Genomic DNA, 25,480 nt, shown 5'->3' with positions numbered 1-25,480 from the left:
AAAATTTGGGAAAAAATTGGGTAAAAAATGGTGATAATTCCGCTAAATATCGTTTAAAGTCATTTGTATTGAACTAATCATACTTTTTATATTTTTATCGTTAAGTTCACATAATTTTACATCTAAAACACGTCTTTACAATACATTTGGGTGAATATAAAAGTTCGTAAAAAAATTTTGAAATACAGGTGATGAATCCGCTAAATATCGTCTTAAGTCATTTCTATTAAACTAATCATACTTTTTATATTTTTAACGTTAAGTTCACATTATTTTACATCTAAAACACGTGTTTACAATACATTTGGGTGAATACAAAAAATAGAAAAAAAATTTGGGAAAAAATTGGGTAAAAAATGGTGATAATTCCGCTAAATATCGTTTAAAGTCATTTGTATTGAACTAATCATACTTTTTATATTTTTATCGTTAAGTTCACATTATTTTACATCTAAAACACGTATTTACAATACATTTGGGTGAATACAAAAAATAGAAAAAAAATTTGGGAAAAAATGGTGATAATTCCGCTAAATATCGTTTAAAGTCATTTGTATTGAACTAATCATACTTTTTATATTTTTATCGTTAAGTTCACATTATTTTACATCTAAAACACGTATTTACAATACATTTGGGTGAATACAAAAAAAAGAAAAAAAATTTGGGAAAAAATTGGGTAAAAAATGGTGATAATTCCGCTAAATATCGTTTAAAGTCATTTGTATTGAACTAATCATACTTTTTATATTTTTATCGTTAAGTTCACATTATTTTACATCTAAAACACGTCTTTACAATACATTTGGGTGAATATAAAAGGTCGTAAAAAAATTTTGAAATACAGGTGATGAATCCGCTAAATATCGTCTTAAGTCATTTCTATTAAACTAATCATACTTTTTATATTTTTAACGTTAAGTTCACATTATTTTACATCTAAAACACGTGTTTACAATACATTTGGGTGAATACAAAAAATAGAAAAAAAATTTGGGAAAAAATTGGGTAAAAAATGGTGATAATTCCGCTAAATATCGTTTAAAGTCATTTGTATTGAACTAATCATACTTTTTATATTTTTATCGTTAAGTTCACATAATTTTACATCTAAAACACGTCTTTACAATACATTTGGGTGAATATAAAAGTTCGTAAAAAAATTTTGAAATACAGGTGATGAATCCGCTAAATATCGTCTTAAGTCATTTCTATTAAACTAATCATACTTTTTATATTTTTAACGTTAAGTTCACATTATTTTACATCTAAAACACGTGTTTACAATACATTTGGGTGAATACAAAAAATAGAAAAAAAATTTGGGAAAAAATTGGGTAAAAAATGGTGATAATTCCGCTAAATATCGTTTAAAGTCATTTTGTATTGAACTAATCATACTTTTTATATTTTTATCGTTAAGTTCACATTATTTTACATCTAAAACACGTATTTACAATACATTTGGGTGAATACAAAAAATAGAAAAAAAATTTGGGAAAAAATGGTGATAATTCCGCTAAATATCGTTTAAAGTCATTTGTATTGAACTAATCATACTTTTTATATTTTTATCGTTAAGTTCACATTATTTTACATCTAAAACACGTATTTACAATACATTTGGGTGAATACAAAAAAAAGAAAAAAAATTTGGGAAAAAATTGGGTAAAAAATGGTGATAATTCCGCTAAATATCGTTTAAAGTCATTTGTATTGAACTAATCATACTTTTTATATTTTTATCGTTAAGTTCACATTATTTTACATCTAAAACACGTCTTTACAATACATTTGGGTGAATATAAAAGGTCGTAAAAAAATTTTGAAATACAGGTGATGAATCCGCTAAATATCGTCTTAAGTCATTTCTATTAAACTAATCATACTTTTTATATTTTTAACGTTAAGTTCACATTATTTTACATCTAAAACACGTGTTTACAATACATTTGGGTGAATACAAAAAATAGAAAAAAAATTTGGTAAAAAATGGTGATAATTCCGCTAAATATCGTTTAAAGTCATTTGTATTGAACTAATCATACTTTTTATATTTTTATCGTTAAGTTCACATTATTTTACATCTAAAACACGTATTTACAATACATTTGGGTGAATACAAAAAATAGAAAAAAAATTTGGTAAAAAATGGTGATACTTCCGCTAAATATCGTTTAAAGTCATTTGTATTGAACTAATCATACTTTTTATATTTTTATCGTTAAGTTCACATTATTTTACATCTAAAACACGTATTTACAATACATTTGGGTGAATACAAAAAATAGAAAAAAATTTGGGAAAAAATTTGGTAAAAAATGGTGATAATTCCGCTAAATATCGTTTAAAGTCATTTGTATTGAACTAATCATCCTTTTTATATTTTTATCGTTAATTTCACATTATTTTACATCGAAAACACGTCTTTACAATACATTTGGGTGAATATAAAAGGTCGTAAAAAAATTTTGAAATACAGGTGATGAATCCGCTAAATATCGTCTTAAGTCATTTCTATTAAACTAATCATACTTTTTATATTTTTAACGTTAAGTTCACATTATTTTACATCTAAAACACGTGTTTACAATACATTTGGGTGAATACAAAAAATAGAAAAAAAATTTGGGAAAAAATTGGGTAAAAAATGGTGATAATTCCGCTAAATATCGTTTAAAGTCATTTGTATTGAACTAATCATACTTTTTATATTTTTATCGTTAAGTTCACATAATTTTACATCTAAAACACGTCTTTACAATACATTTGGGTGAATATAAAAGTTCGTAAAAAAATTTTGAAATACAGGTGATGAATCCGCTAAATATCGTCTTAAGTCATTTCTATTAAACTAATCATACTTTTTATATTTTTAACGTTAAGTTCACATTATTTTACATCTAAAACACGTGTTTACAATACATTTGGGTGAATACAAAAAATAGAAAAAAAATTTGGGAAAAAATTGGGTAAAAAATGGTGATAATTCCGCTAAATATCGTTTAAAGTCATTTGTATTGAACTAATCATACTTTTTATATTTTTATCGTTAAGTTCACATTATTTTACATCTAAAACACGTATTTACAATACATTTGGGTGAATACAAAAAATAGAAAAAAAATTTGGGAAAAAATGGTGATAATTCCGCTAAATATCGTTTAAAGTCATTTGTATTGAACTAATCATACTTTTTATATTTTTATCGTTAAGTTCACATTATTTTACATCTAAAACACGTATTTACAATACATTTGGGTGAATACAAAAAAAAGAAAAAAAATTTGGGAAAAAATTGGGTAAAAAATGGTGATAATTCCGCTAAATATCGTTTAAAGTCATTTGTATTGAACTAATCATACTTTTTATATTTTTATCGTTAAGTTCACATTATTTTACATCTAAAACACGTCTTTACAATACATTTGGGTGAATATAAAAGGTCGTAAAAAAATTTTGAAATACAGGTGATGAATCCGCTAAATATCGTCTTAAGTCATTTCTATTAAACTAATCATACTTTTTATATTTTTAACGTTAAGTTCACATTATTTTACATCTAAAACACGTGTTTACAATACATTTGGGTGAATACAAAAAATAGAAAAAAAATTTGGTAAAAAATGGTGATAATTCCGCTAAATATCGTTTAAAGTCATTTGTATTGAACTAATCATACTTTTTATATTTTTATCGTTAAGTTCACATTATTTTACATCTAAAACACGTATTTACAATACATTTGGGTGAATACAAAAAATAGAAAAAAAATTTGGGAAAAAATTTGGTAAAAAATGGTGATAATTCCGCTAAATATCGTTTAAAGTCATTTGTATTGAACTAATCTTCCTTTTTATATTTTTATCGTTAAGTTCACATTATTTTACATCGAAAACACGTCTTTACAATACATTTGGGTGAATATAAAAGGTCGTAAAAAAATTTTGAAATACAGGTGATGAATCCGCTAAATATCGTCTTAAGTCATTTCTATTAAACTAATCATACTTTTTATATTTTTAACGTTAAGTTCACATTATTTTACATCTAAAACACGTATTTACAATACATTTGGGTGAATACAAAAAATAGAAAAAAAATTTGGGAAAAAATTGGGTAAAAAATGGTGATAATTCCGCTAAATATCGTTTAAAGTCATTTGTATTGAACTAATCATACTTTTTATATTTTTATCGTTAAGTTCACATAATTTTACATCTATAACACGTCTTTACAATACATTTGGGTGAATATAAAAGTTCGTAAAAAAATTTTGAAATACAGGTGATGAATCCGCTAAATATCGTCTTAAGTCATTTCTATTAAACTAATCATACTTTTTATATTTTTAACGTTAAGTTCACATTATTTTACATCTAAAACACGTGTTTACAATACATTTGGGTGAATACAAAAAATAGAAAAAAAATTGGGTAAAAAATGGTGATAATTCCGCTAAATATCGTTTTTAAGTCATTTGTATTGAACTAATCATACTTTTTATATTTTTATCGTTAAGTTCACATTATTTTACATCTAAAACACGTATTTACAATACATTTGGGTGAATACAAAAAATAGAAAAAAAATTTGGGAAAAAATGGTGATAATTCCGCTAAATATCGTTTAAAGTCATTTGTATTGAACTAATCATACTTTTTATATTTTTATCGTTAAGTTCACATTATTTTACATCTAAAACACGTATTTACAATACATTTGGGTGAATACAAAAAAAAGAAAAAAAATTTGGGAAAAAATTGGGTAAAAAATGGTGATAATTCCGCTAAATATCGTTTAAAGTCATTTGTATTGAACTAATCATACTTTTTAAATTTTTATCGTTAATTTCACATTATTTTACATCTAAAACACGTCTTTACAATACATTTGGGTGAATATAAAAGGTCGTAAAAAAATTTTGAAATACAGGTGATGAATCCGCTAAATATCGTCTTAAGTCATTTCTATTAAACTAATCATACTTTTTATATTTTTAACGTTAAGTTCACATTATTTTACATCTAAAACACGTATTTACAATACATTTGGGTGAATACAAAAAATAGAAAAAAAATTTGGTAAAAAATGGTGATAATTCCGCTAAATATCGTTTAAAGTCATTTGTATTGAACTAATCATACTTTTTATATTTTTATCGTTAAGTTCATATTATTTTACATCTAAAACACGTATTTACAATACATTTGGGTGAATACAAAAAATAGAAAAAAAATTTGGTAAAAAATGGTGATAATTCCGCTAAATATCGTTTAAAGTCATTTGTATTGAACTAATCATACTTTTTATATTTTTATTGTTAAGTTCACATTATTTTACATCTAAAACACGTATTTACAATACATTTGGGTGAATACAAAAAATAGAAAAAAAATTTGGGAAAAAATTTGGTAAAAAATGGTGATAATTCCGCTAAATATCGTTTAAAGTCATTTATATTGAACTAATCATACTTTTTATATTTTTATCGTTAAGTTCACATTATTTTACATCTAAAACACGTCTTTACAATACATTTGGGTGAATACAAAAAATAGAAAAAAAATTTGGTAAAAAATGGTGATAATTCCGCTAAATATCGTTTAAAGTCATTTGTATTGAACTAATCATACTTTTTATATTTTTATCGTTAAGTTCACATTATTTTACATCTAAAACACGTATTTACAATACATTTGGGTGAATACAAAAAATAGAAAAAAAATTTGGTAAAAAATGGTGATACTTCCGCTAAATATCGTTTAAAGTCATTTGTATTGAACTAATCATACTTTTTATATTTTTATCGTTAAGTTCACATTATTTTACATCTAAAACACGTATTTACAATACATTTGGGTGAATACAAAAAATAGAAAAAAATTTGGGAAAAAATTTGGTAAAAAATGGTGATAATTCCGCTAAATATCGTTTAAAGTCATTTGTATTGAACTAATCATCCTTTTTATATTTTTATCGTTAAGTTCACATTATTTTACATCGAAAACACGTCTTTACAATACATTTGGGTGAATATAAAAGGTCGTAAAAAAATTTTGAAATACAGGTGATGAATCCGCTAAATATCGTCTTAAGTCATTTCTATTAAACTAATCATACTTTTTATATTTTTAACGTTAAGTTCACATTATTTTACATCTAAAACACGTGTTTACAATACATTTGGGTGAATACAAAAAATAGAAAAAAAATTTGGGAAAAAATTGGGTAAAAAATGGTGATAATTCCGCTAAATATCGTTTAAAGTCATTTGTATTGAACTAATCATACTTTTTATATTTTTATCGTTAAGTTCACATAATTTTACATCTAAAACACGTCTTTACAATACATTTGGGTGAATATAAAAGTTCGTAAAAAAATTTTGAAATACAGGTGATGAATCCGCTAAATATCGTCTTAAGTCATTTCTATTAAACTAATCATACTTTTTATATTTTTAACGTTAAGTTCACATTATTTTACATCTAAAACACGTGTTTACAATACATTTGGGTGAATACAAAAAATAGAAAAAAAATTTGGGAAAAAATTGGGTAAAAAATGGTGATAATTCCGCTAAATATCGTTTAAAGTCATTTGTATTGAACTAATCATACTTTTTATATTTTTATCGTTAAGTTCACATTATTTTACATCTAAAACACGTATTTACAATACATTTGGGTGAATACAAAAAATAGAAAAAAAATTTGGGAAAAAATGGTGATAATTCCGCTAAATATCGTTTAAAGTCATTTGTATTGAACTAATCATACTTTTTATATTTTTATCGTTAAGTTCACATTATTTTACATCTAAAACACGTATTTACAATACATTTGGGTGAATACAAAAAAAAGAAAAAAAATTTGGGAAAAAATTGGGTAAAAAATGGTGATAATTCCGCTAAATATCGTTTAAAGTCATTTGTATTGAACTAATCATACTTTTTATATTTTTATCGTTAAGTTCACATTATTTTACATCTAAAACACGTCTTTACAATACATTTGGGTGAATATAAAAGGTCGTAAAAAAATTTTGAAATACAGGTGATGAATCCGCTAAATATCGTCTTAAGTCATTTCTATTAAACTAATCATACTTTTTATATTTTTAACGTTAAGTTCACATTATTTTACATCTAAAACACGTGTTTACAATACATTTGGGTGAATACAAAAAATAGAAAAAAAATTTGGTAAAAAATGGTGATAATTCCGCTAAATATCGTTTAAAGTCATTTGTATTGAACTAATCATACTTTTTATATTTTTATCGTTAAGTTCACATTATTTTACATCTAAAACACGTATTTACAATACATTTGGGTGAATACAAAAAATAGAAAAAAAATTTGGGAAAAAATTTGGTAAAAAATGGTGATAATTCCGCTAAATATCGTTTAAAGTCATTTGTATTGAACTAATCTTCCTTTTTATATTTTTATCGTTAAGTTCACATTATTTTACATCGAAAACACGTCTTTACAATACATTTGGGTGAATATAAAAGGTCGTAAAAAAATTTTGAAATACAGGTGATGAATCCGCTAAATATCGTCTTAAGTCATTTCTATTAAACTAATCATACTTTTTATATTTTTAACGTTAAGTTCACATTATTTTACATCTAAAACACGTATTTACATTACATTTGGGTGAATACAAAAAATAGAAAAAAAATTTGGGAAAAAATTGGGTAAAAAATGGTGATAATTCCGCTAAATATCGTTTAAAGTCATTTGTATTGAACTAATCATACTTTTTATATTTTTATCGTTAAGTTCACATAATTTTACATCTATAACACGTCTTTACAATACATTTGGGTGAATATAAAAGTTCGTAAAAAAATTTTGAAATACAGGTGATGAATCCGCTAAATATCGTCTTAAGTCATTTCTATTAAACTAATCATACTTTTTATATTTTTAACGTTAAGTTCACATTATTTTACATCTAAAACACGTGTTTACAATACATTTGGGTGAATACAAAAAATAGAAAAAAAATTTGGGAAAAAATTGGGTAAAAAATGGTGATAATTCCGCTAAATATCGTTTAAAGTCATTTGTATTGAACTAATCATACTTTTTATATTTTTATCGTTAAGTTCACATTATTTTACATCTAAAACACGTATTTACAATACATTTGGGTGAATACAAAAAATAGAAAAAAAATTTGGGAAAAAATGGTGATAATTCCGCTAAATATCGTTTAAAGTCATTTGTATTGAACTAATCATACTTTTTATATTTTTATCGTTAAGTTCACATTATTTTACATCTAAAACACGTATTTACAATACATTTGGGTGAATACAAAAAAAAGAAAAAAAATTTGGGAAAAAATTGGGTAAAAAATGGTGATAATTCCGCTAAATATCGTTTAAAGTCATTTGTATTGAACTAATCATACTTTTTAAATTTTTATCGTTAATTTCACATTATTTTACATCTAAAACACGTCTTTACAATACATTTGGGTGAATATAAAAGGTCGTAAAAAAATTTTGAAATACAGGTGATGAATCCGCTAAATATCGTCTTAAGTCATTTCTATTAAACTAATCATACTTTTTATATTTTTAACGTTAAGTTCACATTATTTTACATCTAAAACACGTATTTACAATACATTTGGGTGAATACAAAAAATAGTAAAAAAATTTGGTAAAAAATGGTGATAATTCCGCTAAATATCGTTTAAAGTCATTTGTATTGAACTAATCATACTTTTTATATTTTTATCGTTAAGTTCATATTATTTTACATCTAAAACACGTATTTACAATACATTTGGGTGAATACAAAAAATAGAAAAAAAATTTGGTAAAAAATGGTGATAATTCCGCTAAATATCGTTTAAAGTCATTTGTATTGAACTAATCATACTTTTTATATTTTTATTGTTAAGTTCACATTATTTTACATCTAAAACACGTATTTACAATACATTTGGGTGAATGCAAAAAATAGAAAAAAAATTTGGGAAAAAATTTGGTAAAAAATGGTGATAATTCCGCTAAATATCGTTTAAAGTCATTTATATTGAACTAATCATACTTTTTATATTTTTATCGTTAAGTTCACATTATTTTACATCTAAAACACGTCTTTACAATACATTTGGGTGAATATAAAAGGTCGTAAAAAAATTTTGAAATACAGGTGATGAATCCGCTAAATATCGTCTTAAGTCATTTCTATTAAACTAATCATAATTTTTATATTTTTAACGTTAAGTTCACATTATTTTACATCTAAAACACGTGTTTACAATACATTTGGGTAAATACAAAAAATAGAAAAAAAATTTGGTAAAAAATGGTGATAATTCCGCTAAATATCGTTTAAAGTCATTTGTATTGAACTAATCATACTTTTTATATTTTTATCGTTAAGTTCACATTATTTTACATCTAAAATACGTCTTTACAATACATTTGGGTGAATATAAAAGGTCGTAAAAAAATTTTGAAATACAGGTGATGAATCCGCTAAATATCGTCTTAAGTCATTTCTATTAAACTAATCATACTTTTTATATTTTTAACGTTAAGTTCACATTATTTTACATCTAAAACTCGTGTTTACAATACATTTGGATGAATACAAAAAATAGAAAAAAAATTTGGTAAAAAATGGTGATAATTCCGCTAAATATCGTTTAAAGTCATTTGTAATGAACTAATCATACTTTTTATATTTTTATCGTTAAGTTCACATTATTTTACATCTAAAACACGTATTTACAATACATTTGGGTGAATACAAAAAATAGAAAAAAAATTTGGGAAAAAATTTGGTAAAAAATGGTGATAATTCCGCTAAATATCGTTTAAAGTCATTTGTATTGAACTAATCATACTTTTTATATTTTTATCGTTAAGTTCACATTATTTTACATCTAAAACACGTCTTTACAATACATTTGGGTGAATATAAAAGGTCGTAAAAAAATTTTGAAATACAGTTGATGAATCCACTAAATATCGTCTTAAGTCATTTCTATTAAACTAATCATACTTTTTATATTTTTAACGTTAAGCTCACATTATTTTACATCTAAAACACGTGTTTACAATACATTTGGGTGAATACAAAAAATAGAAAAAAAATTTGGGAAAAAATTGGGTAAAAAATGGTGATAATTCCGCTAAATATCGTTTAAAGTCATTTGTATTGAACTAATCATACTTTTTATATTTTTAACGTTAAGTTCACATTATTTTACATCTAAAACACGTATTTACAATACATTTGGGTGAATACAAAAAATAGTAAAAAAATTTGGTAAAAAATGGTGATAATTCCGCTAAATATCGTTTAAAGTCATTTGTATTGAACTAATCATACTTTTTATATTTTTATCGTTAAGTTCATATTATTTTACATCTAAAACACGTATTTACAATACATTTGGGTGAATACAAAAAATAGAAAAAAAATTTGGTAAAAAATGGTGATAATTCCGCTAAATATCGTTTAAAGTCATTTGTATTGAACTAATCATACTTTTTATATTTTTATTGTTAAGTTCACATTATTTTACATCTAAAACACGTATTTACAATACATTTGGGTGAATGCAAAAAATAGAAAAAAAATTTGGGAAAAAATTTGGTAAAAAATGGTGATAATTCCGCTAAATATCGTTTAAAGTCATTTATATTGAACTAATCATACTTTTTATATTTTTATCGTTAAGTTCACATTATTTTACATCTAAAACACGTCTTTACAATACATTTGGGTGAATATAAAAGGTCGTAAAAAAATTTTGAAATACAGGTGATGAATCCGCTAAATATCGTCTTAAGTCATTTCTATTAAACTAATCATAATTTTTATATTTTTAACGTTAAGTTCACATTATTTTACATCTAAAACACGTGTTTACAATACATTTGGGTAAATACAAAAAATAGAAAAAAAATTTGGTAAAAAATGGTGATAATTCCGCTAAATATCGTTTAAAGTCATTTGTATTGAACTAATCATACTTTTTATATTTTTATCGTTAAGTTCACATTATTTTACATCTAAAATACGTCTTTACAATACATTTGGGTGAATATAAAAGGTCGTAAAAAAATTTTGAAATACAGGTGATGAATCCGCTAAATATCGTCTTAAGTCATTTCTATTAAACTAATCATACTTTTTATATTTTTAACGTTAAGTTCACATTATTTTACATCTAAAACTCGTGTTTACAATACATTTGGATGAATACAAAAAATAGAAAAAAAATTTGGTAAAAAATGGTGATAATTCCGCTAAATATCGTTTAAAGTCATTTGTAATGAACTAATCATACTTTTTATATTTTTATCGTTAAGTTCACATTATTTTACATCTAAAACACGTATTTACAATACATTTGGGTGAATACAAAAAATAGAAAAAAAATTTGGGAAAAAATTTGGTAAAAAATGGTGATAATTCCGCTAAATATCGTTTAAAGTCATTTGTATTGAACTAATCATACTTTTTATATTTTTATCGTTAAGTTCACATTATTTTACATCTAAAACACGTCTTTACAATACATTTGGGTGAATATAAAAGGTCGTAAAAAAATTTTGAAATACAGTTGATGAATCCACTAAATATCGTCTTAAGTCATTTCTATTAAACTAATCATACTTTTTATATTTTTAACGTTAAGCTCACATTATTTTACATCTAAAACACGTGTTTACAATACATTTGGGTGAATACAAAAAATAGAAAAAAAATTTGGGAAAAAATTGGGTAAAAAATGGTGATAATTCCGCTAAATATCGTTTAAAGTCATTTGTATTGAACTAATCATACTTTTTATATTTTTAACGTTAAGTTCACATTATTTTACATCTAAAACACGTGTTTAAAATACATTTGGGTGAATACAAAAAATAGAAAAAAAATTTGGTAAAAAATGGTGATAATTCCGCTAAATATCGTTTAAAGTCATTTGTATTGAACTAATCATACTTTTTATATTTTTATCGTTAAGTTCACATTATTTTACATCTAAAACACGTATTTACAATACATTTGGGTGAATACAAAAAAAAGAAAAAAAATTTGGGAAAAAATTGGGTAAAAAATGGTGATAATTCCGCTAAATATCGTTTAAAGTCATTTGTATTGAACTAATCATACTTTTTATATTTTTATCGTTAAGTTCACATTATTTTACATCTAAAACACGTCTTTACAATACATTTGGGTGAATATAAAAGGTCGTAAAAAAATTTTGAAATACAGGTGATGAATCCGCTAAATATCGTCTTAAGTCATTTCTATTAAACTAATCATACTTTTTATATTTTTAACGTTAAGTTCACATTATTTTACATCTAAAACACGTGTTTACAATACATTTGGGTGAATACAAAAAATAGAAAAAAAATTTGGTAAAAAATGGTGATAATTCCGCTAAATATCGTTTAAAGTCATTTGTATTGAACTAATCATACTTTTTATATTTTTATCGTTAAGTTCACATTATTTTACATCTAAAACACGTATTTACAATACATTTGGGTGAATACAAAAAATAGAAAAAAAATTTGGTAAAAAATGGTGATACTTCCGCTAAATATCGTTTAAAGTCATTTGTATTGAACTAATCATACTTTTTATATTTTTATCGTTAAGTTCACATTATTTTACATCTAAAACACGTATTTACAATACATTTGGGTGAATACAAAAAATAGAAAAAAAATTTGGGAAAAAATTTGGTAAAAAATGGTGATAATTCCGCTAAATATCGTTTAAAGTCATTTGTATTGAACTAATCATCCTTTTTATATTTTTATCGTTAAGTTCACATTATTTTACATCGAAAACACGTCTTTACAATACATTTGGGTGAATATAAAAGGTCGTAAAAAAATTTTGAAATACAGGTGATGAATCCGCTAAATATCGTCTTAAGTCATTTCTATTAAACTAATCATACTTTTTATATTTTTAACGTTAAGTTCACATTATTTTACATCTAAAACACGTGTTTACAATACATTTGGGTGAATACAAAAAATAGAAAAAAAATTTGGGAAAAAATTGGGTAAAAAATGGTGATAATTCCGCTAAATATCGTTTAAAGTCATTTGTATTGAACTAATCATACTTTTTATATTTTTATCGTTAAGTTCACATAATTTTACATCTAAAACACGTCTTTACAATACATTTGGGTGAATATAAAAGTTCGTAAAAAAATTTTGAAATACAGGTGATGAATCCGCTAAATATCGTCTTAAGTCATTTCTATTAAACTAATCATACTTTTTATATTTTTAACGTTAAGTTCACATTATTTTACATCTAAAACACGTGTTTACAATACATTTGGGTGAATACAAAAAATAGAAAAAAAATTTGGGAAAAAATTGGGTAAAAAATGGTGATAATTCCGCTAAATATCGTTTAAAGTCATTTGTATTGAACTAATCATACTTTTTATATTTTTATCGTTAAGTTCACATTATTTTACATCTAAAACACGTATTTACAATACATTTGGGTGAATACAAAAAAAAGAAAAAAAATTTGGGAAAAAATTGGGTAAAAAATGGTGATAATTCCGCTAAATATCGTTTAAAGTCATTTGTATTGAACTAATCATACTTTTTATATTTTTATCGTTAAGTTCACATTATTTTACATCTAAAACACGTCTTTACAATACATTTGGGTGAATATAAAAGGTCGTAAAAAAATTTTGAAATACAGGTGATGAATCCGCTAAATATCGTCTTAAGTCATTTCTATTAAACTAATCATACTTTTTATATTTTTAACGTTAAGTTCACATTATTTTACATCTAAAACACGTGTTTACAATACATTTGGGTGAATACAAAAAATAGAAAAAAAATTTGGTAAAAAATGGTGATAATTCCGCTAAATATCGTTTAAAGTCATTTGTATTGAACTAATCATACTTTTTATATTTTTATCGTTAAGTTCACATTATTTTACATCTAAAACACGTATTTACAATACATTTGGGTGAATACAAAAAATAGAAAAAAAATTTGGGAAAAAATTTGGTAAAAAATGGTGATAATTCCGCTAAATATCGTTTAAAGTCATTTGTATTGAACTAATCTTCCTTTTTATATTTTTATCGTTAAGTTCACATTATTTTACATCGAAAACACGTCTTTACAATACATTTGGGTGAATATAAAAGGTCGTAAAAAAATTTTGAAATACAGGTGATGAATCCGCTAAATATCGTCTTAAGTCATTTCTATTAAACTAATCATACTTTTTATATTTTTAACGTTAAGTTCACATTATTTTACATCTAAAACACGTATTTACAATACATTTGGGTGAATACAAAAAATAGAAAAAAAATTTGGGAAAAAATTGGGTAAAAAATGGTGATAATTCCGCTAAATATCGTTTAAAGTCATTTGTATTGAACTAATCATACTTTTTATATTTTTATCGTTAAGTTCACATTATTTTACATCTAAAACACGTATTTACAATACATTTGGGTGAATACAAAAAATAGAAAAAAAATTTGGTAAAAAATGGTGATACTTCCGCTAAATATCGTTTAAAGTCATTTGTATTGAACTAATCATACTTTTTATATTTTTATCGTTAAGTTCACATTATTTTACATCTAAAACACGTATTTACAATACATTTGGGTGAATACAAAAAATAGAAAAAAAATTTGGGAAAAAATTTGGTAAAAAATGGTGATAATTCCGCTAAATATCGTTTAAAGTCATTTGTATTGAACTAATCATCCTTTTTATATTTTTATCGTTAAGTTCACATTATTTTACATCGAAAACACGTCTTTACAATACATTTGGGTGAATATAAAAGGTCGTAAAAAAATTTTGAAATACAGGTGATGAATCCGCTAAATATCGTCTTAAGTCATTTCTATTAAACTAATCATACTTTTTATATTTTTAACGTTAAGTTCACATTATTTTACATCTAAAACACGTGTTTACAATACATTTGGGTGAATACAAAAAATAGAAAAAAAATTTGGGAAAAAATTGGGTAAAAAATGGTGATAATTCCGCTAAATATCGTTTAAAGTCATTTGTATTGAACTAATCATACTTTTTATATTTTTATCGTTAAGTTCACATAATTTTACATCTAAAACACGTCTTTACAATACATTTGGGTGAATATAAAAGTTCGTAAAAAAATTTTGAAATACAGGTGATGAATCCGCTAAATATCGTCTTAAGTCATTTCTATTAAACTAATCATACTTTTTATATTTTTAACGTTAAGTTCACATTATTTTACATCTAAAACACGTGTTTACAATACATTTGGGTGAATACAAAAAATAGAAAAAAAATTTGGGAAAAAATTGGGTAAAAAATGGTGATAATTCCGCTAAATATCGTTTAAAGTCATTTGTATTGAACTAATCATACTTTTTATATTTTTATCGTTAAGTTCACATTATTTTACATCTAAAACACGTATTTACAATACATTTGGGTGAATACAAAAAAAAGAAAAAAAATTTGGGAAAAAATTGGGTAAAAAATGGTGATAATTCCGCTAAATATCGTTTAAAGTCATTTGTATTGAACTAATCATACTTTTTATATTTTTATCGTTAAGTTCACATTATTTTACATCTAAAACACGTCTTTACAATACATTTGGGTGAATATAAAAGGTCGTAAAAAAATTTTGAAATACAGGTGATGAATCCGCTAAATATCGTCTTAAGTCATTTCTATTAAACTAATCATACTTTTTATATTTTTAACGTTAAGTTCACATTATTTTACATCTAAAACACGTGTTTACAATACATTTGGGTGAATACAAAAAATAGAAAAAAAATTTGGTAAAAAATGGTGATAATTCCGCTAAATATCGTTTAAAGTCATTTGTATTGAACTAATCATACTTTTTATATTTTTATCGTTAAGTTCACATTATTTTACATCTAAAACACGTATTTACAATACATTTGGGTGAATACAAAAAATAGAAAAAAAATTTGGGAAAAAATTTGGTAAAAAATGGTGATAATTCCGCTAAATATCGTTTAAAGTCATTTGTATTGAACTAATCTTCCTTTTTATATTTTTATCGTTAAGTTCACATTATTTTACATCGAAAACACGTCTTTACAATACATTTGGGTGAATATAAAAGGTCGTAAAAAAATTTTGAAATACAGGTGATGAATCCGCTAAATATCGTCTTAAGTCATTTCTATTAAACTAATCATACTTTTTATATTTTTAACGTTAAGTTCACATTATTTTACATCTAAAACACGTATTTACAATACATTTGGGTGAATACAAAAAATAGAAAAAAAATTTGGGAAAAAATTGGGTAAAAAATGGTGATAATTCCGCTAAATATCGTTTAAAGTCATTTGTATTGAACTAATCATACTTTTTATATTTTTATCGTTAAGTTCACATAATTTTACATCTAAAACACGTCTTTACAATACATTTGGGTGAATATAAAAGTTCGTAAAAAAATTTTGAAATACAGGTGATGAATCCGCTAAATATCGTCTTAAGTCATTTCTATTAAACTAATCATACTTTTTATATTTTTAACGTTAAGTTCACATTATTTTACATCTAAAACACGTGTTTACAATACATTTGGGTGAATACAAAAAATAGAAAAAAAATTTGGGAAAAAATTGGGTAAAAAATGGTGATAATTCCGCTAAATATCGTTTAAAGTCATTTGTATTGAACTAATCATACTTTTTATATTTTTATCGTTAAGTTCACATTATTTTACATCTAAAACACGTATTTACAATACATTTGGGTGAATACAAAAAATAGAAAAAAAATTTGGGAAAAAATGGTGATAATTCCGCTAAATATCGTTTAAAGTCATTTGTATTGAACTAATCATACTTTTTATATTTTTATCGTTAAGTTCACATTATTTTACATCTAAAACACGTATTTACAATACATTTGGGTGAATACAAAAAAAAGAAAAAAAATTTGGGAAAAAATTGGGTAAAAAATGGTGATAATTCCGCTAAATATCGTTTAAAGTCATTTGTATTGAACTAATCATACTTTTTAAATTTTCATCGTTAATTTCACATTATTTTACATCTAAAACACGTCTTTACAATACATTTGGGTGAATATAAAAGGTCGTAAAAAAATTTTGAAATACAGGTGATGAATCCGCTAAATATCGTCTTAAGTCATTTCTATTAAACTAATCATACTTTTTATATTTTTAACGTTAAGTTCACATTATTTTACATCTAAAACACGTATTTACAATACATTTGGGTGAATACAAAAAATAGAAAAAAAATTTGGTAAAAAATGGTGATAATTCCGCTAAATATCGTTTAAAGTCATTTGTATTGAACTAATCATACTTTTTATATTTTTATCGTTAAGTTCATATTATTTTACATCTAAAACACGTATTTACAATACATTTGGGTGAATACAAAAAATAGAAAAAAAATTTGGTAAAAAATGGTGATAATTCCGCTAAATATCGTTTAAAGTCATTTGTATTGAACTAATCATACTTTTTATATTTTTATTGTTAAGTTCACATTATTTTACATCTAAAACACGTATTTACAATACATTTGGGTGAATACAAAAAATAGAAAAAAAATTTGGGAAAAAATTTGGTAAAAAATGGTGATAATTCCGCTAAATATCGTTTAAAGTCATTTATATTGAACTAATCATACTTTTTATATTTTTATCGTTAAGTTCACATTATTTTACATCTAAAACACGTCTTTACAATACATTTGTGTGAATATAAAAGGTCGTAAAAAAATTTTGAAATACAGGTGATGAATCCGCTAAATATCGTCTTAAGTCATTTCTATTAAACTAATCATAATTTTTATATTTTTAACGTTAAGTTCACATTATTTTACATCTAAAACACGTGTTTACAATACATTTGGGTAAATACAAAAAATAGAAAAAAAATTTGGTAAAAAATGGTGATAATTCCGCTAAATATCGTTTAAAGTCATTTGTATTGAACTAATCATACTTTTTATATTTTTATCGTTAAGTTCACATTATTTTACATCTAAAATACGTCTTTACAATACATTTGGGTGAATACAAAAAATAGAAAAAAAATTTGGTAAAAAATGGTGATAATTCCGCTAAATATCGTTTAAAGTCATTTGTATTGAACTAATCATACTTTTTATATTTTTATCGTTAAGTTCACATTATTTTACATCTAAAACACGTATTTACAATACATTTGGGTGAATACAAAAAATAGAAAAAAAATTTGGTAAAAAATGGTGATACTTCCGCTAAATATCGTTTAAAGTCATTTGTATTGAACTAATCATACTTTTTATATTTTTATCGTTAAGTTCACATTATTTTACATCTAAAACACGTATTTACAATACATTTGGGTGAATACAAAAAATAGAAAAAAAATTTGGGAAAAAATTTGGTAAAAAATGGTGATAATTCCGCTAAATATCGTTTAAAGTCATTTGTATTGAACTAATCATCCTTTTTATATTTTTATCGTTAAGTTCACATTATTTTACATCGAAAACACGTCTTTACAATACATTTGGGTGAATATAAAAGGTCGTAAAAAAATTTTGAAATACAGGTGATGAATCCGCTAAATATCGTCTTAAGTCATTTCTATTAAACTAATCATACTTTTTATATTTTTAACGTTAAGTTCACATTATTTTACATCTAAAACACGTGTTTACAATACATTTGGGTGAATACAAAAAATAGAAAAAAAATTTGGGAAAAAATTGGGTAAAAAATGGTGATAATTCCGCTAAATATCGTTTAAAGTCATTTGTATTGAACTAATCATACTTTTTATATTTTTATCGTTAAGTTCACATAATTTTACATCTAAAACACGTCTTTACAATACATTTGGGTGAATATAAAAGTTCGTAAAAAAATTTTGAAATACAGGTGATGAATCCGCTAAATATCGTCTTAAGTCATTTCTATTAAACTAATCATACTTTTTATATTTTTAACGTTAAGTTCACATTATTTTACATCTAAAACACGTGTTTACAATACATTTGGGTGAATACAAAAAATAGAAAAAAAATTTGGGAAAAAATTGGGTAAAAAATGGTGATAATTCCGCTAAATATCGTTTAAAGTCATTTGTATTGAACTAATCATACTTTTTATATTTTTATCGTTAAGTTCACATTATTTTACATCTAAAACACGTATTTACAATACATTTGGGTGAATACAAAAAATAGAAAAAAAATTTGGGAAAAAATGGTGATAATTCCGCTAAATATCGTTTAAAGTCATTTGTATTGAACTAATCATACTTTTTATATTTTTATCGTTAAGTTCACATTATTTTACATCTAAAACACGTATTTACAATACATTTGGGTGAATACAAAAAAAAGAAAAAAAATTTGGGAAAAAATTGGGTAAAAAATGGTGATAATTCCGCTAAATATCGTTTAAAGTCATTTGTATTGAACTAATCATACTTTTTATATTTTTATCGTTAAGTTCACATTATTTTACATCTAAAACACGTCTTTACAATACATTTGGGTGAATATAAAAGGTCGTAAAAAAATTTTGAAATACAGGTGATGAATCCGCTAAATATCGTCTTAAGTCATTTCTATTAAACTAATCATACTTTTTATATTTTTAACGTTAAGTTCACATTATTTTACATCTAAAACACGTGTTTACAATACATTTGGGTGAATACAAAAAATAGAAAAAAAATTTGGTAAAAAATGGTGATAATTCCGCTAAATATCGTTTAAAGTCATTTGTATTGAACTAATCATACTTTTTATATTTTTATCGTTAAGTTCACATTATTTTACATCTAAAACACGTATTTACAATACATTTGGGTGAATACAAAAAATAGAAAAAAAATTTGGGAAAAAATTTGGTAAAAAATGGTGATAATTCCGCTAAATATCGTTTAAAGTCATTTGTATTGAACTAATCTTCCTTTTTATATTTTTATCGTTAAGTTCACATTATTTTACATCGAAAACACGTCTTTACAATACATTTGGGTGAATATAAAAGGTCGTAAAAAAATTTTGAAATACAGGTGATGAATCCGCTAAATATCGTCTTAAGTCATTTCTATTAAACTAATCATACTTTTTATATTTTTAACGTTAAGTTCACATTATTTTACATCTAAAACACGTATTTACAATACATTTGGGTGAATACAAAAAATAGAAAAAAAATTTGGGAAAAAATTGGGTAAAAAATGGTGATAATTCCGCTAAATATCGTTTAAAGTCATTTGTATTGAACTAATCATACTTTTTATATTTTTATCGTTAAGTTCACATAATTTTACATCTAAAACACGTCTTTACAATACATTTGGGTGAATATAAAAGTTCGTAAAAAAATTTTGAAATACAGGTGATGAATCCGCTAAATATCGTCTTAAGTCATTTCTATTAAACTAATCATACTTTTTATATTTTTAACGTTAAGTTCACATTATTTTACATCTAAAACACGTGTTTACAATACATTTGGGTGAATACAAAAAATAGAAAAAAAATTTGGGAAAAAATTGGGTAAAAAATGGTGATAATTCCGCTAAATATCGTTTAAAGTCATTTGTATTGAACTAATCATACTTTTTATATTTTTATCGTTAAGTTCACATTATTTTACATCTAAAACACGTATTTACAATACATTTGGGTGAATACAAAAAATAGAAAAAAAATTTGGGAAAAAATGGTGATAATTCCGCTAAATATCGTTTAAAGTCATTTGTATTGAACTAATCATACTTTTATATTTTTATCGTTAAGTTCACATTATTTTACATCTAAAACACGTATTTACAATACATTTGGGTGAATACAAAAAAAAGAAAAAAAATTTGGGAAAAAATTGGGTAAAAAATGGTGATAATTCCGCTAAATATCGTTTAAAGTCATTTGTATTGAACTAATCATACTTTTTAAATTTTTATCGTTAATTTCACATTATTTTACATCTAAAACACGTCTTTACAATACATTTGGGTGAATATAAAAGGTCGTAAAAAAATTTTGAAATACAGGTGATGAATCCGCTAAATATCGTCTTAAGTCATTTCTATTAAACTAATCATACTTTTTATATTTTTAACGTTAAGTTCACATTATTTTACATCTAAAACACGTATTTACAATACATTTGGGTGAATACAAAAAATAGAAAAAAAATTTGGTAAAAAATGGTGATAATTCCGCTAAATATCGTTTAAAGTCATTTGTATTGAACTAATCATACTTTTTATATTTTTATCGTTAAGTTCATATTATTTTACATCTAAAACACGTATTTACAATACATTTGGGTGAATACAAAAAATAGAAAAAAAATTTGGTAAAAAATGGTGATAATTCCGCTAAATATCGTTTAAAGTCATTTGTATTGAACTAATCATACTTTTTATATTTTTATTGTTAAGTTCACATTATTTTACATCTAAAACACGTATTTACAATACATTTGGGTGAATACAAAAAATAGAAAAAAAATTTGGGAAAAAATTTGGTAAAAAATGGTGATAATTCCGCTAAATATCGTTTAAAGTCATTTATATTGAACTAATCATACTTTTTATATTTTTATCGTTAAGTTCACATTATTTTACATCTAAAACACGTCTTTACAATACATTTGTGTGAATATAAAAGGTCGTAAAAAAATTTTGAAATACAGGTGATGAATCCGCTAAATATCGTCTTAAGTCATTTCTATTAAACTAATCATAATTTTTATATTTTTAACGTTAAGTTCACATTATTTTACATCTAAAACACGTGTTTACAATACATTTGGGTAAATACAAAAAATAGAAAAAAAATTTGGTAAAAAATGGTGATAATTCCGCTAAAAATCGTTTAAAGTCATTTGTATTGAACTAATCATACTTTTTATATTTTTATCGTTAAGTTCACATTATTTTACATCTAAAATACGTCTTTACAATACATTTGGGTGAATATAAAAGGTCGTAAAAAAATTTTGAAATACAGGTGATGAATCCGCTAAATATCGTCTTAAGTCATTTCTATTAAACTAATCATACTTTTTATATTTTTAACGTTAAGTTCACATTATTTTACATCTAAAACTCGTGTTTACAATACATTTGGATGAATACAAAAAATAGAAAAAAAATTTGGTAAAAAATGGTGATAATTCCGCTAAATATCGTTTAAAGTCATTTGTAATGAACTAATCATACTTTTTATATTTTTATCGTTAAGTTCACATTATTTTACATCTAAAACACGTATTTACAATACATTTGGGTGAATACAAAAAATAGAAAAAAAATTTGGGAAAAAATTTGGTAAAAAATGGTGATAATTCCGCTAAATATCGTTTAAAGTCATTTGTATTGAACTAATCATACTTTTTATATTTTTATCGTTAAGTTCACATTATTTTACATCTAAAACACGTCTTTACAATACATTTGGGTGAATATAAAAGGTCGTAAAAAAATTTTGAAATACAGTTGATGAATCCACTAAATATCGTCTTAAGTCATTTCTATTAAACTAATCATACTTTTTATATTTTTAACGTTAAGCTCACATTATTTTACATCTAAAACACGTGTTTACAATACATTTGGGTGAATACAAAAAATAGAAAAAAAATTTGGGAAAAAATTGGGTAAAAAATGGTGATAATTCCGCTAAATATCGTTTAAAGTCATTTGTATTGAACTAATCATACTTTTTATATTTTTAACGTTAAGTTCACATTATTTTACATCTAAAACACGTGTTTAAAATACATTTGGGTGAATACAAAAAATAGAAAAAAAATTTGGTAAAAAATGGTGATAATTCCGCTAAATATCGTTTAAAGTCATTTGTATTGAACTAATCATACTTTTTATATTTTTATCGTTAAGTTCACATTATTTTACATCTAAAACACGTATTTACAATACATTTGGGTGAATACAAAAAATAGAAAAAAAATTTGGGAAAAAATTTGGTAAAAAATGGTGATAATTCCGCTAAATATCGTTTAAAGTCATTTGTATTGAACTAATCATACTTTTTATATTTTTATCGTTAAGTTCACATTATTTTACATCTAAAACACGTCTTTACAATACATTTGGGTGAATATAAAAGGTCGTAAAAAAAGTTTGAAATACAGGTGATGAATCCGCTAAATATCGTCTTAAGTCATTTCTATTAAACTAATCATACTTTTTATATTTTTAACGTTAAGTTCACATTATTTTACATCTAAAACACGAGTTTACAATACATTTGGGTGAATACAAAAAATAGAAAAAAAATTTGGGAAAAAATTGGGTAAAAAATGGTGATAATTCCGCTAAATATCGTTTAAAGTCATTTGTATTGAACTAATCATACTTTTTATATTTTTATCGTTAAGTTCACATTATTTTACATCGAAAACACGTCTTTACAATACATTTGGGTGAATATAAAAGGTCGTAAAAAAATTTTGAAATACAGGTGATGAATCCGCTAAATATCGTCTTAAGTCATTTCTATTAAACTAATCATACTTTTTATATTTTTAACGTTAAGTTCACATTATTTTACATCTAAAACACGTATTTACAATACATTTGGGTGAATACAAAAAATAGAAAAAAAATTTGGGAAAAAATTTGGTAAAAAATGGTGATAATTCCGCTAAATATCGTTTAAAGTCATTTGTATTGAACTAATCATACTTTTTATATTTTTATCGTTAAGTTCACATTATTTTACATCGAAAACACGTCTTTACAATACATTTGGGTGAATATAAAAGGTCGTAAAAAAATTTTGAAATACAGGTGATGAATCCGCTAAATATCGTCTTAAGTCATTTCTATTAAACTAATCATACTTTTTATATTTTTAACGTTAAGTTCACATTATTTTACATCTAAAACACGTGTTTACAATACATTTGGGTGAATACAAAAAATAGAAAAAAAATTTGGGAACAAATTGGGTAAAAAATGGTGATAATTCCGCTAAATATCGTTTAAAGTCATTTGTATTGAACTAATCATACTTTTTATATTTTTATCGTTAAGTTCACATTATTTTACATCTAAAACACGTATTTACAATACATTTGGGTGAATACAAAAAATAGAAAAAAAATTTGGGAAAAAATGGTGATAATTCCGCTAAATATCGTTTAAAGTCATTTGTATTGAACTAATCATACTTTTTATATTTTTATCGTTAAGTTCACATTATTTTACATCTAAAACACGTATTTACAATACATTTGGGTGAATACAAAAAAAAGAAAAAAAATTTGGGAAAAAATTGGGTAAAAAATGGTGATAATTCCGCTAAATATCGTTTAAAGTCATTTGTATTGAACTAATCATACTTTTTAAATTTTTATCGTTAAGTTCACATTATTTTACATCTAAAACACGTCTTTACAATACATTTGGGTGAATATAAAAGGTCGTAAAAAAATTTGTTAAAAAATGGTGATAATTCCGCTAAATATCGTTTAAAGTCATTTGTATTGAACTAATCATACTTTTTATATTTTTATCGTTAAGTTCACATTATTTTACATCTAAAACACGTATTTACAATACATTTGGGTGAATACAAAAAATAAAAAAAAAATTTGGGAAAAAATTGGGTAAAAAATGGTGATAATTCCGCTAAATATCGTTTAAAGTCATTTGTATTGAACTAATCATACTTTTTAAATTTTTATCGTTAAGTTCACATTATTTTACATCTAAAACACGTCTTTACAATACATTTGGGTGAATATAAAAGGTCGTAAAAAAATTTGTTAAAAAATGGTGATAATTCCGCTAAATATCGTTTAAAGTCATTTGTATTGAACTAATCATACTTTTTATATTTTTATCGTTAAGTTCACATTATTTTACATCTAAAACACGTATTTACAATACATTTGGGTGAATACAAAAAATAAAAAAAAAATTTGGGAAAAAATTTGGTAAAAAATGGTGATAATTCCGCTAAATATCGTTTAAAGTCATTTGTATTGAACTAATCATACTTTTTATATTTTTATCGTTAAGTTCACATTATTTTACATCTAAAACACGTCTTTACAATACATTTGGGTGAATATAAAAGGTCGTAAAAAAATTTTGAAATACAGTTGATGAATCCGCTAAATATCGTCTTAAGTCATTTCTATTAAACTAATCATACTTTTTATATTTTTAACGTTAAGTTCACATTATTTTACATCTAAAACACGTGTTTACAATACATTTGGGTGAATACAAAAAATAGAAAAAAAATTTGGGAAAAAATTGGGTAAAAAATGGTGATAATTCCGCTAAATATCGTTTAAAGTCATTTGTATTGAACTAATCATACTTTTTATATTTTTATCGTTAAGTTCACATTATTTTACATCTAAAACACGTATTTAC

The sequence above is a fragment of the Diuraphis noxia genome, unplaced genomic scaffold, assembly GCF_037042655.1.
Source record: "Diuraphis noxia isolate RWA-SAM2 unplaced genomic scaffold, SU_Dnox_SAM2 contig0005, whole genome shotgun sequence".
NCBI classification, from domain to species: Eukaryota; Metazoa; Arthropoda; class Insecta; order Hemiptera; family Aphididae; genus Diuraphis; species Diuraphis noxia.
The sequence above is the reverse complement of the archived record's forward strand: the minus strand, read 5'-3'. Positions refer to the sequence as shown.